Genomic DNA, 13,005 nt, shown 5'->3' on the forward strand with positions numbered 1-13,005 from the left:
CACCCTTCTGCGCCTTCCTCTAGGTCATTGATAAAAATGACAAACAGCAACGGCCCCAGAACAGATCCTTGTGGTACTCCACTTGTGACTGTACTCCATTCTGAACATTTCCCATCAACCACCACCCTCTGTCTTCTTTCAGCTAGCCAATTTCTGATCCACATCTCTAAATCACCCTCAATCCCCAGCCTCCGTATTTTTTGCAATAGCCTACCGTGGGGAACCTTATCAAACGCTTTGCTGAAATCCATATACACCACATCAACTGCTCTACCCTCGTCTACCTGTTCAGTCACCTTCTCAAAGAACTCAATAAGGTTTGTGAGGCATGACCTACCCTTCACAAAGCCATGCTGACTATCACTGATCTTAAGTGAGTGAAGTCTCTCTCTGGGAGTGGGATAGTAAACATTGAGTTTATCTACCTACAGTGAATGAACTCTCTCTCTGGGAGTGGGATAGTAAACATTTAGTTTATCTATCGATAGTGAGTTAAGTCTCTCTCTGGGAGTGGGATAGTAAACATTCAGGTTATCGATCTTTAGTGAGTGAAGTCTTTCTCTGGGAGTGGGACAGTAAACATTGAGTTTATCTATCTATATTGAGTGAAGTCTCTCTGGGAGTGGGACAGTAAACATTGAGTTTATCTCTCTCGTGAGTGAAGTCTCTCTCTGGGATTGGTGTAGTTAACATTGAGTTTATCTATCTATAGTGAGTGAATTCTCTCTCTGGGTGTGGGATAGTGAATATTGAGTTTGTCTATCTATAGTGAGTGAAGTCTCTCTTTGATAGAACATAGAACAGTCCAGCACAGTACAGGCCCTTCAGCCCACCATGTTGTGCTGACCATTTATCCTAATCCAAGATCAACCTAACCTCCACCCCTTCAATTTACTGCTGTCCATGTGCCTGTCCAAGAGTCGCTTCAATGTCCCGAATGACTCTGACTCCACCACCTCTGCTGGCAGTGCATTCCTCACACCCACCACTCTCTGTGTAAAGAACCTCTGACATCTCTCCTGTACCTTCCTCCAATCACCTTCAAATGATGTCCCCTCGTGACAGCCATTTCATCTGGGGAAAAGTCTCTGGCTATCCACTCGATCCATGCCTCTCCTCACCTTGTACACCTCTCTGTCTTCTTCGCTCCAGTGGGAAAAGCCCTAGCTCCCTCAACCTCTCTTCATAAGACATGTCCTCCAGTCCAGGCAGAATCCTGGTAAATCTCCTCTGCACCCTCTCCAAAGCATCCACATCCTTCCTATAATGAGGCAATCAGAACTGGACACAATATTCCAAGTGTGGTCTAAGCAGGGTTTTATAAAGCTGCAGCAAAACCTCGCGGCTCTACTCAATCCCCCTGTTAATGAAAGCCAACACACCATACGCCTTCTTAACAACCCTATCAACCTGGGTGGCAACTTGGAGGGATCTATGTACATGGACCCCAAGATCCCTCTGTTCCTCCACGCTTCCAAGAATCCTGCCTTTAATCCTGTTTTCAGCATTCAAATTCGACCTTCCAAAATGAATCACTTCACATTTATCAAAGTTGAACTCAATCTGCTACTTCTCAGCCCAGCTCTGCATCCTGTCAATGTCCTGTTGTAACCTGTAACAATCCTCAACACTATCTACAACTACCCCAACCTTTGTGCCATCGGCAAACTTACTCAGCCCCCTTCCACTTCCTCATCCAAGTCATTTATAAAATCCACAAAGAGTTGAGGTCCCAGATCGATCCTTGCGGGACACCACTGGTCACCGACCTCCAGGCGGAATACTTTCCATCCACTACCACTCGCTGTCTTCTTTCCGACAGCCAATTCTGTATCCAGACAACCAAATTTCCCTGTATCCCATGCCCCCTAACTTTCTGAATGAGCCTACCATGGGGAACCTTATCAAATGCCTTACTGAAATCCATATACACCACATCCACTGCCCGACCTTCATCAATGTGTCTCGTCACATCCTCAAAGAATTCAATGAGGCTTGTGAGGCATGACCTGCCCCTCACAAAGCCATGCTGACTATCTTTAATCAAACTATGTTTTTCTAATAATCATAAATCCTATCTATAAGAATCCTTTCCTAAATTTTGCTCACCACAGACTGACTGGTCTGTAATACCCAGGGATTTCCCTGTTCCCTTTCTTGAATAGGGGAAAAACATTTGCCTCCCTCCAATCATCCGGTACTACTCCAGTGAGAGTGAGGACGCAAAGATCATCGCTAACGGCGCAGCAATCTCCTCCCTCGCTTCCCGTAGTAACCTTGGGGATATCCCGTCAGGCCCAGGGGATTTACCTATCCTGATGCTTTTCAAAATTTCCAGCACATCCTCCTTCTTAATATCAACCTGTTTAAGTCTATTAACCTGGTTCACACTGTTCTCATGAGCAACAAGGTCCCTCTCTCTATTGAATACTGAAGCAAAGTATTCATTGAGGGCCTCCCCCATCTCTTCAGACTCTCGGCACAAGTTCCCTCCACTATCCCTGATCGGCCCTACTCTCACTCTGATCACCCTCTTATTTCTCACATAAGTGTAGAATGCCTTGGGGTTTCCCTAACCCTTCCCGCCAGGGATTTTCATGCCCCCTTCTAGCTCTCCTCAGTCCATTTTTGAGTTCCTTCCTGGCTGCCTTGTAACCCTCGAGAACCTAATCAGATCCTTATAGTAGGACAGTAAACAATGAGTTTATCTCTCTGGGAGTGGGTTTGTAGACATGGAACATAGAACAGTACAGCACAGAACAGACCCTTCAGCCCTCGATGTTGTGCCGAGCATTGTCCGAAACTGAGATCAAGCTATCCCACTCCCTGTCATTCTGGTGTGCTCCATGTGCCTATCCAATAACCGCTTGAAAGTTCCTAAAGTGCCCGACTCCACTATCACAGCAGGCAGTTCATTCCACACCCTAACCACTCTCTGAGTAAAGAACCTACCTCGGACATCCCTCCTATATCTCCCACCCTTAACCTTATAGTTATGCCCCCTTGTAACAGCTACATCCACCCGAGGAAATAGTCTCTGAACGTCCACTCTATCTATCCCCCTCATTATCTTATAAACATCAATTAAGTCGCTTCTCATCCTCCCCCGCTCCAAAGAGAAAAGCCCTAGCTCCCTCAACCTTTCCTCATAAGACCTATCCTGCAAATCAGGCAGCATCCTGGTAAATCTCCTTTGCACCCTTTCCAATGCTTCCACATCCTTCCTATAGTGAGGTGACCAGAACTGCACACAATACTCCAAATGTGGTCTCACCAGGGTCAAGTACAGTTGCAGCATAACCCCACGGCTCTTAAACTCACGCCCCCTGTTAATAAATGCTAACACACTATAAACGCTAACACACTATAGGCCTTCTTCACGCCTCTATCCACTTGAGTGGCAACCTTCAGAGATCTGTGGACATGAACCCCAAGATCTCTCTGTTCCTCCACATTCCTCAGAACCCTGCCGTTGACCCTGTGATCCGCATTCAAATTTTTTCTCCCAAAATGAATCCTATTAAGTTCACCTATCTATTGTGAGTAAAGTCTCTCTCTGGGAGTGGGTTTATCTCTGTCTCTGTGACTCAAAGTATTACCACAAACATTTGAGCTTCCTGTCATTTTATATCCTTTATAAATATTACACTCTAACCGCAATATGTTCATGTTTCTTGTTTGAATCCAGCACCGCACTGCCCTCCTGTCCCCCACCACCATCCATGGTTAAACCACGTTTGTTTGTGACTTGCTGTATTCATCATCCAGATCCATCTCTAGTCTCCTCAATGACTCAGGTCATTCAGCAGCTCTGTATTGGGACTGGAGAACACACACAGACCTGAGCCCATGTTTAAAAACAGTGATACACCTCTCAGCACAGTCTAAATACTAATTCATACCTGACTGCTTACCGGAGCCTCAGGAGGTGTTCCCGTGTGAGCTGGAGGAGGTTCTGTAAGCTTGCCTGTTGCTCAGTGTTGAATGCTATTCATGGCAGCCTCTGACTACTTATAAGGGAAACGGACTGGACCAGAATTCTGATTTGCTCCCTGGAGAACAAAGCTTACCCAATAGTCTGGCTGGAGGGGGAAATGTGACTGTGTCCTGTGGCATGTGCTCTGCATTGGGTAATGTAATCCAGCCCCTGTCACTCACAGTCCTGGATTCCAAAATGTGAATCACCATTTGACACCAGAATCCACGCCCAGTTAAACCACCAACCCTCACACATTCCAACCACCAATCAAAACCTTTTTGGAATTGTCCCCTGTTGTTTGTGAGTTGATGTGGATTGGGGGATAACCCAGCCCTGATAAATGTCTGGTGATCTGTGCAACTGTGGAAACCTGACAGAGAATCTGCGGGACACGGGGTGATTTTCCCGGCCATCCCACAGCCTGTTTTGTGGCTCCTGAGGCCATTGGCCAGCGGCAGGATCTTTCAGTCCCATCGCTGTCAATGGGGCTTCCCGGTGTTTACACCCTCCGCCCCACGGCAGGGGGAGGGGGCTCAGTCAGTGGCACCGCAATCACACCAGTGGTAGAGGCGGGCACGATAGCATCATTTAAGATGCATCTAGACAGATATATGAACGGGTGGGGAACAGAGGGAAGTAGATCCTTGGAAAATAGGCGACAGGTTTCGATAAAGGATCTGGATTGGCGCAGGCTGGGAGGGCCGAAGGGCCTGTTCCTGTGCTGTACTTTTCTTTGTTCTTTTGAATGTCCGGGAAGTCCCACTCACTGACTCCAGTGAAGACACAATTAAACTAAACATGACACAAATCATCAAAATAAACTCTTCCTTTCCAAAAATATACATCCACCCAATTCATCAGCAGGAAATGTTGTTGCTTGTATTTTACCTGAGGTCTCGTTGTTGGTCTTCAGGGTCTCCGTGGTTACTGTGGGTGTGGAGCTGGGGGGAGGGGCTTTCTGATGGGTGCTGAAGGAAAGGATTAAGCAAAGATTTATTGAAGCACAAAATGGACAAAATTGACAGCAAAGTGAGTGAGATCCACAGAGTCATCAGATCGCGACAGTGGAGAAGGAAGCCATTCAGCCCATCGATCTATCTCTGTCTTAAAGACACTCAGCGATTTGACCTCCGCAGCCTTCTGCGGCAAAGAGTTCCACAGTTTCACCACCCTCTGGCTGAAGAAATTCCCTCATCTCTGTTTTAAAGGATCGTCCCTTTAGTTTGAGATTGTGTCCTTGGCTTCTAGTCCCAGAGAGGGAAAGGCCAGTGTATTAAACTTGTTGCGATTCATGCACAAGGACACCCAGGTCCCTCTGCACAGCAGCATGCTGCAATTCGCTACCGTTTAAATAACAGCCCATTTGGTTATTATTCCCACCAGAATGGATGACGTTACATTTCCCAACAATGAATTCCATCGGCCAGACCCTTGCCCACTTGCTTAAACCATCGAGATCCCTCTGCAGACTTTCAGTGTCCACTGCACACTTTGCTCTACCACTCATCTTCGTGTCATCTGCCAACTTTGACAAATTACAATTGGTCCCCAATTACAAATCATCGATGTAAATTGTAAACAATTGCAGTCCCAACACTGATCCCTGAGGCCGCTGATCGCCAATTAGAAAAACGCCCATTTAGCCCCACTCTTTGCTTTGTTTGTTAACCAATCCTCTATCCGGGCTAATAACTTACCCGTAATGCCGAGCACCTTTATCTTACGCAGCAGCTTGTCGAATACCTTCTGGAAATCCAGGTACATCACATCCACCGGTCCCCACAATCCACCCCGCTCGTAATGTCCACAAAGAGTTCTTGTAAATTAATTAAATAGGCCCCGCCTTTCATGATCTCACACTGCGTCTGCCCAAAGGGACAATTTAAAAGAAGATAATTTTGAGTACCAATTAGGTTTTTTCCCAATGAAGGGGCAATTTAGTGTGGGAAGTCTACACAAGCTGCACATCTTTGGGTTGTGGGGGTGAGACCCCCGCAGACACGGGGAGAATGTGCAAACTCCACGCAGACAGTGACCAGGGGCAATGGGACAATTTCTGTCCGGATGTCTCACTATTTCATCCCTGATGATAGATTCAAGCATTGTCCCCACCAGAGGTTAAGCTAACCGGCCTATAGTTATTCACCTTTTGTTTGCCTCCTTTTTTAAACAGGGGCGTCACATTTGCTATTTTCCAATCTCCTGGAACCGCCTCATAATCCAGCGAAGTTTGGTAAATCACCACGAACGTATTTGCTATTTCCCCCGCCATCTCTTTTAGTATCCTGGGATGTATTCCATCAGGGCCAGGAGACTTGTCTACCTTATGTGATAATGATGGTTTCTCAGTCCTAGCCTGCTGTAGCCTCCTTGCCATCAATTATTGGCATGGTATTTGTGTCTTCCACTGTTCAATGCCGCAGCTGTTTCCTCATTATTATCCCATTATTAAATCTCCCTTCTCATCCTCTAATGGACCAATGATCACCTTCACATCTTTACATTCAATATATTTGAGAAACTTTTGTTATCAGTTTTTATATTCGGAGCGAGTCTGCTCTCAGATTCTAACTTCCTTTTCTTTATAGCTTTTTTCTTGGCTTTTTGTTGATCTTTAAAGATTTCCCAATCCTCTTGTTCCCACTAAGCTTTGCCACTTTGTTTGCATTTTCTTTCAATTTGATTCCCTCCTTGGTTTCCATAGTTATCCATGGCTGAATAGCCCTTTTCCGACAGTCCATCCTTTTCAATACCAGGAGTGTTTTGTTCCGATAAATTCCGACCGTTCCACTTCCCACTGCTATTCACTAACGAGTGGTAATTGTGCAGAATGTGTTCAATAATCACCACAGGGGAATGTACACAAGGAAGTTGGAACACAGAATAAATGTTTGTATACCAGAAACAAGGAAAGAGAGCTCGCAGAGAGAAGAGATATATAATAAGAATAATCTTTATCAGTGTCAAAAATAGGCTTGCATTATCACTGCAATGAAGTTACTGTGAAAATCCCCTAGTCGCCACATTCCGGCGCCTGTTTGGGTAAACTGAGGGAGAATTCAGAATGTCCAATTCACCGAACAAGCACGTCTTTCGGGACTTGTGGCAGGAAACCGGAGCACCCGGAGGAAACCCACACAGACACGTGGAGAACGTGCAGACTCCGCACAGACCGTGTTCCAAGTGGTAATGGAACCCGGGAACCTGGACCTGTGAAGCAACAGTGCTAAACATTGCGCTGCTGTGCTGCCGACTAGAACATTGTGAGGAAAGACAGGGGGTGTCATTCTCCGACCCCCCGCCGGGTCGGAGAATGGCCGTTGGCCACCGTGAATCCCGCCCCCGCCCGCGCCGAAGTCTCCGGAACCGGAGATTGGGCGGGGGCGGGAATCGGGCCGTGCCGGTTGGCGGGACCCCCCACTCAATTCTCCGGCCCGGATGGGCCGAAGTCCCGCCCAGAAATTGCCTGTCCCGCCGGCGTAAATCAAAGCTGGTATTTACCGGCGGGAAAAGGCGGCGTGGGCGGGCTCCGGGGTCCTGGGGGGGGCGCGGGGCGATCTGACCCCGGGGGGAGCCCCCACGGTGGCCTGGCCCACAATCGGGGCCCACCGATCCGCGGGCGGGCCTGTGCCGTGGGGGCACTCTTTCCCTTCCGCCTCCGCCACGGCCTCCACCATGGCGGAGGCGGAAGAGACTCTCCCCACTGCGCATGCGCGGGAAACTGTCGGCGGCCGCTGATGCTCCCGCGCATGCGCCGCATTTCCGCGCCAGCTGGCGGGGCAACAAACGCCATTTCCGCCAGCTAGCCGGGCGGAAATCCCTCCGGCGCCGGCCTAGCCGCTCAAGGTTGGGGCTCGGCCCCCAAAGATGCGGAGCATTGCGCACCTTTGGGCCGGCGCGATGCCCGTCTGATTAGCGCCGTTTTTGGCGCCAGTCGGCGGACATAGCACCGCTGGGGGAGAATTACGCCCAGTATACCTGACACTCTGTGACATCCAGTCCCAGAGAGGGAAAGGACAGTGTATCTAACACACTGTGACACCCAGTCCCAGAGAGGGAAAGGACAGTGTATCTAACACACTCACACCCAGTCCCAGAGAGGGAAAGGACAGTGTATCTAACACACTGTGACACCCAGTCCCAGAGGGGGGAAAGGACAGTGTATCTAACACAGTGTGACACCCAGTCCCAGAGAGGGAAAGGACAGTGTATCTAACACACTGTGACACCCAGTCCCAGAGAGGGAAAGGACAGTGTATCTAACACACTGTGACACCCAGTCCCAGATGGGGGAAAAGGACAGTTTATGTAACATATTGTGACACCCAGTCCCAGAGAGGAAAAGGACAGTGTATCTAACACACTGTGACACCCAGTCCCAGAGAGGGAAAGGACAATGTATCTAACACACTGTGACACCCAGTCCCAGAGAGGAAAAGGACACTGTATCTAACACACTGTAACACCCAGTCCCAGAGGGGGGAAGGAAATTGTCCTTTCCCTCTCTGGGACTGGGTGTCACAGTGTGTTAGATACACTTTCTTTTCCCTTTTCTGGGACTGGGTGTCACAGTGTGTTAGATGCACTTTCTTTTCCCTTTTCTGGGACTGGGTGTTACAGTGTGTTAGATACACTGTCCTTTCCCTCTCTGGGACTGGGTGTCACAGTGTGTGTGATACACTAGCCATTCCCTCTCTGGGACTGGGTGTCACAGTGAGTTAGATATACTGTCCTTTCCCTCTCTGGGACTGGGTGTCACAGTGTGTTAGATACACTGTCCTTTCCCTCTCTGGGACTGGGTGTCACAGTGTGTTAGATACACTGTCCTTTCCCCCTCTGGGACTCGGTGTCACAGTGTGTTAGATACACTGTCCTTTCCCTCTCTGGGACTGGGTGTCACAGTGTGTTAGATACACTGTCCTTTCTCTCTCTGGGACTGGGTGTCACAGTGTGTTAGATACACTTTCTTTTCCCTTTTCTGGGACTGGGTGTCACAGTGAGTTAGATACACTGTCCTTTCCCTCTCTGGGTCTGGGTGTCAGTGTGTTAGATACACTTTTGCCTAGTATATCTAACACACTGTGACACCCAGTCCCAGAGAGGGAAAGGACAGTGTATCTAACACACTGTGACACCCAGTCCCAGAGAGGGAAAGGACAGTGTATCTAACGCACTGTGACCCAGTCCCAGAGGGGGAAAGGAGAGTGTATCTAACTGTAGCCACCTGGGTTGTCCACTTCCCGACTTTAAAATGGAGATCCGCTAAGAATGATGGGAAATTCAGTCAAACGCAGGGAAAACAAGCAGGTGCAAAGTTTCCTGTCTATCAGAACTTGCAGGAACCCAGAAAGCACTGAAACTAATCACCATCGACATATTGATGAGCGATCCCCGGGAACAATTGGAAACAGTTAAGATAAAAAAAAGCCAAGCCAGACTCCTCGGCGCCAGCAGGAGCCAAGACAAAGGAAGGCCAACGGACAGTTAGGAACCGCCCAGAGATCAGGGAACAGCTCCAGTATTGGATAAATCGATCCAAGTGCTCAGAACCTAGTCCAATCACTTGGAACCAGGTACGGGATCCGCCCCGAACGGCGCGGAGCCCCATGGGGACTATAAAATAGAGTCCCCAAGTTCAATTCGTCCTTCTTGGCAGGGCTTCTCAGCAGCTCGAAACAACCCTTGACCGTGACCTGCCTAGCAGCTGCACCAACCAAGTAAGTCTCCAGTCAACGCCCGCTACGAGATAGGTGATCCTAGCTATCAGTCCATACCAGACTCAGATTCGAACGAAAGGCCATTTGTTCCCCTGACCTGGTGGGCCAGTTCCAAAGCTAAGTATAGGCCTTTTAGTGTTAGAGATAGTCTAGTAAGTAGAGTTTTATACATGAGTAGTGATTGACTGTGTATAATAAATGTGTTTTGATTTGAAACTTACTAACTGGTGTATTGAGTTATTGATCAGCACTTGAACTTGAACCTCGTGGTGGTATCATAAAGATACCTGGCAACTCTAGAGCAAAGGTTATAAAACAGAGCCAATTAAGTAAGGACACAACGGGCAACAGTGTTTGATGCCGACGGTGTTGGGGCCTCAGTTTGGGCACCGATCTGTGGGAATTATAGGTTTGCTCTGGGGGGCTGGATGGGCGGTTTTGGGGGTGGAAACAGGCTGGGATTGAGCGTTTTGGGGACGTATTCGATGGGTGAAGCCTCTCGAGATTGGAGGGGTTGGTGCAGGAATTCACATTGCCCGCCGGGAATGTGTTCCGGTATTTACAGGTGAGGGACATTTTCCTGAAGCAGGAGCCGTCATTTCCTCACCTGCCACCCCAGGGGCTACAGGACAAGGTGGTGTCAAAAACAGGGGGAGGTGAGGGTAAAGTGTGGGAAATTTAGAAGGAGTTGATGGGTTGGGAGGGAGCCCCGATCTGGGAGTGAAGTGGAAGTGGGAGGAAGAGTTGGGGAGGGAGGTGGAGGCTGGGGTGTGGGAGGAGGCTTGGAGGAGAGTGAATGCATCCTCGTTGTGTGCCAGGCTTAGCCTTATTCAGTTGAAGGTGGTCCCCAGGGCACACCTGACTGTGGCCAGGATGGGCTGTTGTTTGAAGGGGTGGAGGACAGGTGTGGGCGATGTGTGGTTGGGCCGCGAATCATCTCCACAAGGTTTGGGCCTGTCTGAAGTTTGGGGGGTTCTGGCAGGGGGGTTGCCGACGTTTTGTCGGAGATCTCGAGGTGAAGGTGGTCCCGAGTCCGGAAGTGGCGATCTCTGGAGTGCCGGATGATCCGGGCGTCCAGGGGGCGATCGAGGCCGATGTCCTAGCCTTTGCTTCCCTGGTATCCCGGAGACGGATCTTATTGGAATGGAGGGACTCGGGGGCCCGAAACCGGGGGTGTGGATGAGGGACCCGGCAGAGTTCCTCAGGCTGGGGAAGATAAAGAGAGCGTCTGTGGAGGGGTTTGGAGACGGTGTTGAGTGGCGCGGTGGCGCAGAGCTGCCTCACGGCATGGAGTGTTAAGTAAAGGGTTAAACAAGAACAAACAAAGAACAAAGAAATGTACAGCACAGGAACAGGCCCTACGGCCCTCCAAGCCCGTGCCGACCAAGCTGCCCGACTAAACTACAATCTTTACAATTCCTGGGTCCGTATCCCTCTATTCCCATCCTATTCATGTATTTGTCAAGATGCCCCTTAAATGTCACTATCGTCCCTGCTTCCACCACCTCCTCCGGCAGCGAGTTCCAGGCACCCACTACCCTCTGCGTAAAAAACCTGCCTCGTACATCTCCTCTAAACCTTGCCCCTCTCACCTTAAACCTATGCCCGCTAGTAATTGACCCCTCTACCCTGGGGAAAAGCCTCTGACTATCCACTCTGTCTATGCCCCTCTTAATTTTGTAGACCTCTATCAGGTCTCCCCTCAACCTCCTTCGTTCCAGTGAGATCAAACCGAGTTTATTCAACCGCTCCTCATAGCTAATGCCCTCCATACCAGGCAACATTCTGGTAAATCTCTTCTGCACCCTCTCTAAAGCCTCCACATCCTTCTGGTAGTGTGGCGACCAGAATTGAACACTATACTCCAAGTGTGGCCTAACTAACGTTCTGTACAGCTGCAACATGACTTGCCAATTCTTATACTCAATGCCCCGGCCAATGAAGGCAAGCATGCCGTATGCCTTCTTGACTACCTTCTCCACCTGTGTTGCCCCTTTCAATGACCTGTGGACCTGTACTCCTAGATCTCTTTGACTTTCCATACTCTTGAGGGTTCTACCATTCACTGTATATTCCCTGCCTGCATTAGACCTTCCAAAATGCATTACCTCACATTTGTCCGGATTAAACTCCATCTGCCATCTCTCTGCCCAAATCTCCAAACAATCTAAATCCTGCTGTATCCTCCGACAGTCCTCATCGCTATCCGCAATTCCACCAACCTTTGTGTCGTCTGCAAACTTACTAATCAGACCAGTTACATTTTCCTCCAAATCATTTATATATACTACAAAGAGCAAAGGCCCCAGCAATGATCCCTGTGGAACACCACTGGTCACAGCCCTCCAATGAGAAAAGCATCCTTCCATTGCTACTCTCTGCCTTCTATGGCCTAGCCAGTTCTGTATCCACCTTGCCAGCTCACCCCTGATCCCGTGTGACTTCACCTTTTGTACTAGTCTACCATGAGGGACCTTGTCAAAGGTCTTACTGAAGTCCATATAGACAACATCCACTGCCCTACCTGCATCAATCATCTTAGTGACCTCCTCGAAAAACTCTATCAAGTTAGTGAGACACGACCTCCCCTTCACAAAACCACGCTGCCTCTCACTAATACGTCCATTTGCTTCCAAATGGGAGTAGATCCTGTCTCGAAGAATTCTCTCCAGTAATTTCCCTACCACTGAAGTAAGGCTGAAGTGCCACTGCTCTGGCTGCTGCTGTTTTCCCCTGATAGGCTATCCCCCCCGACAGTATCCAAAGGGGTATATCTGTTCGAGAGGGGGACAACCACAGGGGATTCCTGCACTGACTGCCTGCCCTTTCTGGTGGTCACCCATTTCTCTGCCTGCACCTTGGGTGTGACCACATTTACATAACTGCGATCTATGACGCTTTCCGCCACCTGCATGCTCCTAAGTGCATCCAATTGCTGCTCCAACCGAACCATGCGGTCTGTGAGGAGCTCCAGTTGGGTGCACTTTATGCAGATGAAGCCATCCGGGACGCTGGAAGCCTCCCGGACCTGCCACATCTCACAGTCAGAGCACAGCACCCCTCTAACTGACATTGCGTCAATTAATTAAAATTAAAATTTAAATTAAAATTTTTTTTTGAATATATATTTTTTTAATTTCAAAGTTACTGTTAACTATCTGTTTCCTAGCACTAGATTTCTAATAGAAATGTGAAAGCTAAATATAGTACTCTCCGATCTCTGGCTTAGATGTCCCTCTAAATTATAATTAAGTAATTATGTTTAAGGGACATTGCAATTAGTTGTCTCACTTATGTTAAGTATCCAAT

General features: G+C 48.7%; 1 protein-coding gene across 3 annotated transcripts in view; it reads right to left on the reverse strand.

Moving 5' to 3' along the window:
- Positions 1-13,005, reverse strand: part of LOC140403345 (oncoprotein-induced transcript 3 protein-like) — a 162,189-nt gene that overhangs the window by 109,880 nt on the left and 39,304 nt on the right. The window contains exon 2 of one of the 3 annotated variants that reach the window (XM_072491242.1): positions 4,868-4,947. The exons of the other annotated variants lie outside the window; for them this stretch is intronic. The gene's annotated coding sequence lies outside the window, so the exon portion shown is untranslated. The remainder of the gene's footprint in view (positions 1-4,867; positions 4,948-13,005) is intronic. 3 annotated transcript variants of the gene reach the window in all.

This window comes from Scyliorhinus torazame, chromosome 27, assembly GCF_047496885.1.
Source record: "Scyliorhinus torazame isolate Kashiwa2021f chromosome 27, sScyTor2.1, whole genome shotgun sequence".
NCBI classification, from domain to species: domain Eukaryota; kingdom Metazoa; phylum Chordata; class Chondrichthyes; order Carcharhiniformes; family Scyliorhinidae; genus Scyliorhinus; species Scyliorhinus torazame.